The sequence below is a fragment of the Neofelis nebulosa genome, chromosome X (assembly GCF_028018385.1).
Source record: "Neofelis nebulosa isolate mNeoNeb1 chromosome X, mNeoNeb1.pri, whole genome shotgun sequence".
NCBI classification, from domain to species: domain Eukaryota; kingdom Metazoa; phylum Chordata; class Mammalia; order Carnivora; family Felidae; genus Neofelis; species Neofelis nebulosa.
Window position 1 is genome coordinate 61,667,764 of NC_080800.1, and position 3,937 is coordinate 61,671,700.

Genomic DNA, 3,937 nt, shown 5'->3' on the forward strand with positions numbered 1-3,937 from the left:
ACATGAATCAAAGACCTAAATTTAAGAGCTGAAATAACCAAAGCAGTTGTACATCTTCGTGACCTTGGATTTGATATGATATGTAAAGTATAAGCAGCCAAAGACAACCTGTACATAAAATTCATCAAAATTAATAACTTTCATGCTTAAAGAGACACTGCCAAAAAAGTGAACTAAATTATAATAAAAAGAATAAAGTACTATGACTTCACTCATGAGGACTTAAGAGACAAAACAGATGAACATAAGGGAAGGGAAACAAAAATAATATAAAAACAGGGAAGGGGACAAAACAAGAGACTCATAAATATGGAGAACAAACTGAGGGTTACTGGAGGGGTTGTGGGAGGGGGGATGGGCTAAATGGGTAAGGGGCACTAAAAAATCTGCTCCTGAAACCTTTATTGCACTATATACTAATTTGGATGTAAATTAAAAAAAATAGAAAATTAAAAAAATTAATGAAATAAAGTGATCTCCTATTGATAAAAAAAAAAATTCTACAATGAAAAAAAAAAGAATAGAGTACTGATGTTTGGTACAATATGGATGAATTTGAAAATATTATGCAAATGGCAGAAGCCAGACACAAAATGCCATTTATTATGTGATAGAGCAGAAGTAAAGAGTAGTTTTCAGAGACTAGAAGGAATGATAAGTGGGTAGTGAAAAGGGTTAATTTTGTAGTATATGAATTATATCACGTTTAAATGTACAGAAGATGGAAATACATTTTTTATTAATACACAAGCAAATAGAAAAATAGCATCCATTTGTCATTAAGGAAATGGTGATTAAAATCACCATGACGTCACTAAACGTCTTGAATGGCTGAATAAGAAAAACCAACATTTTAAGGTGCTGCTAAAGATAGAGAATAAATGGAAGTCCTATGCATTGCTTATCAAATGAGACAGGTATTTTGTAAAAGCAGTTTGTCAGTTTTTTAGAAAATTAAATGTACATCTATTATATGGCCAAGCAGTTACTCTCAAAGGTATTTATCCAAGTTGAAATAATCTGTGTTCTAACATAGAACTGTGCGTTAATGTTGTGCACCATCAAAACATAGTAGCTTTTTTTTTTTTTTTTGTCAGCCCAAACTGGAAAAAAACCTGAATGACCCTCAAATAGAGTATTGGATGAATAAAATGTGCTACATCCATATAATGTAAAACTAAACAATAATGCAGAATGAACTATTGATACATGAGCAATATAGATGAATTTCAAATGGATTTTGGTAGGTGAAAGAATCCATATTCAAAATTCCTATATATAGATGATGTTTTGGTAAAAGCAAAGTATAGTAACACAGAATAAGTTGTTTTCCTGAGGTTAAGTATGAGATGAGAGTAGACAAGTTATTTTGTTGGTTATAGAAGTTTTTGCTTCGTGTTGTTTAGATGAATCTATGCATTTTAAAATAACAGTATGCAGTAAGGAAAGGGTTTATTTGAGAGGCAGCCAAACGAGACAGGAGGGCAAGCCTCAAATCCAACTCCGTAAAGGTGGAGAGAACAAGTTTTTTATAACCATAGGAGTTGAGATTACATACATATTGAAGAAAAGAGTGGGGAAACTTGTGACTATTCATGAGGAAAGGTGGAACATGCTCATTGAGCAAACATATATGTAACATACATTCTTTGTTCACTTTGGGGTGGAAAGTTAACATCAAAATGAGGCAAAATTCAGTCCCTGATGTCAGGAGGTTATCTTAGGACAAGAAGAAGGAGCTACTTGCATGCTCTCAGAACTGGCATAAACTGAATGGAACTTTGCTTGTTCATAGGCTGGAACCATATTAGTTGACCTTGAGTCCAGGCTTCTGCAGAGACAGCTAGTGGATTTATTGGTGGGTTCTGAAAAGATACAATGGCTGATTAGGGGAAAACAGTTCTCTGAAACACAAGCTTTAAATTTTCTGCTAGTTTCAACCTCATTAACCCTATGGGCACAGTTTCAGACATAATAACAGAATCAGCAAAGTTAAAGGGTTAAAAATCACATAAAATTAATTGCATTTCTGTAGCTAATTACAGTGTGAAAAATTAAAATAATTCCATGCATACAAAAGAAAATACCTAGGGATAAATTTAACCTGAGAGGTAAAATGCATGTTCAGTGAAAACTGCAAAACTTTGCTGGAATACATTAGAGAACATGTAAATAAATGGCAAAACATCCTGTGTTCGTGTAATGTAATACAATGTTGTTAAGATGTTGGTGCAACCCATAGTGATCTACACATTCAATGCAATCTCTTTCAAAATCTGAACAGCATTTTATGCAGAAGTGAAAAAGCTAATCCAGAAATTCATATAAAATTGCTAGGGTTTCTGAATACCCAAATTAATCTTGAAAAAGAATAAAGTTGAAAGACTCAAGTTTTTATTTCAAAGCTTAATAGAATCTGGAATAGAATTGAGGTTCCAGAAATAAATCCATACATCTGTACCCAGTTGATTATTGATGATGGTCCCAAGATGATTTATAGGAATGAACAGTCCCTTCAACAAATAGTGCTTGGACAGCTGGATTTCCACATGCAAAGAAATGAAGATGGACCCCTACCTTACACCTTCTACAGAATTAACTCAAAATGTATCAGCATCCGAAATACAAGAGTTAAATCTCTATAACTTTCAGTAGAAAATAGGAATAAATCTTCATGACCTTGGATTTGATGATAGAATCTTAAATGTGATTCCTAAAGCAGAAGCAAAAACAAATAATATATTCAATTCATCAAAAATTAATACTTCCATGCATCCAGAGACATTACCAAGAAAATAAAATGACAATATGCAGACGATGAGAAAATATTTACAAAGCATATATTAAAGGTCTGGTATCAAGAATATGTTATGTACTTTTTTTTTTAACGTTTTTATTTATTTTTGAGACAGAGAGCATGAACAGGGGAGGGTCACAGAGAGAGGGAGACACAGAATCTGAAACAGGCTCCAGGCTCTGAGCTGTCAGCACAGAGCCCCACGCGGGGCTCGAACCCACGGACCGTGAGATCATGACCTGAGCCGAAGTCGGACGCTTAACCGACCAAGCCACCCAGGTGCCCCATGAATATGTTATGTATTTTTTAAAAACCTGGTCACATCTCAATAACAAATTGACAATTAAAATGCAAAATCTTGAAAAGACATTTTTTCAAAGAAAATGTACAAATGGACAAAAAACACATGAAACATTCTTCACGTTAGACATAAGTGAAGTGCAAATCAGAACCACAGTGAGATCATTTCACATCCACTAGTTTGCTTGTAATTTAAAAAGCGTGAAAGGGGCGCCAGGGTGGCTTGAAGTCGGTTAAGTGCCCGACTTCGGCTCTAGTCATGATCTCACGGTTCATGGGTGCAAGCCCCACGTCGGGTTCTGTGCTGACAGTTCAGAGCCTGGAGCCTGCTTTGGATTCTGTGTCTCCCTCTCTCTCTGCCCCTTCCCTGCTCATGCTCTGTCTCACTCTCAAAAATGAGTAAGTGTGAAAAAAAAATATTTTTAAGCATGAAGAATAGGGGCACGTGGGTGGCTCAGTCAGTTAAGCATCCGACTCTTAGTTTTGGCTCAGGTCATGATCTCACAGTTCATGGGATAGAGCCCCACGTTGGGGCTCTGCTGATAGCGTGGAGTCTGCTTAGGATTCTTCCTCTCCTCTCTCTGCCCTTCCCTGCTTGTGTGCTCTCTATCAAAATAAACATGGTTTTTAAAAAACATGAAAAATAATAAGTCTTGGCAAGAATGTGCATAAATTGAAATGTCAACATAACTGCTATTTAAAATGGTTTAGCCGCTGGGGCGCCTGGGTGGCGCAGTCGGTTAAGCGTCCGACTTCAGCCAGGTCACGATCTCGCGGTCCGTGAGTTCGAGCCCCGCGTCAGGCTCTGGGCTGATGGCTTGGAGCCTGGAGCCTGTTTCC

At 36.5% G+C, this 3,937-nt stretch overlaps 1 long non-coding RNA gene across 1 annotated transcript; it reads right to left on the reverse strand.

Annotated features, from left to right (window-relative positions):
* Nucleotides 1-722: 722 nt before the first annotated feature.
* Nucleotides 723-3,070, reverse strand: LOC131502766 (uncharacterized). The gene is made up of 2 exons (XR_009257179.1): nt 2,578-3,070; nt 723-1,865 (listed from the first exon to the last, which is right to left on the reverse strand). It is a non-coding gene; the product is annotated as an uncharacterized LOC131502766 (long non-coding RNA).
* Between the last annotated feature and the right edge of the window lie 867 nt (nt 3,071-3,937).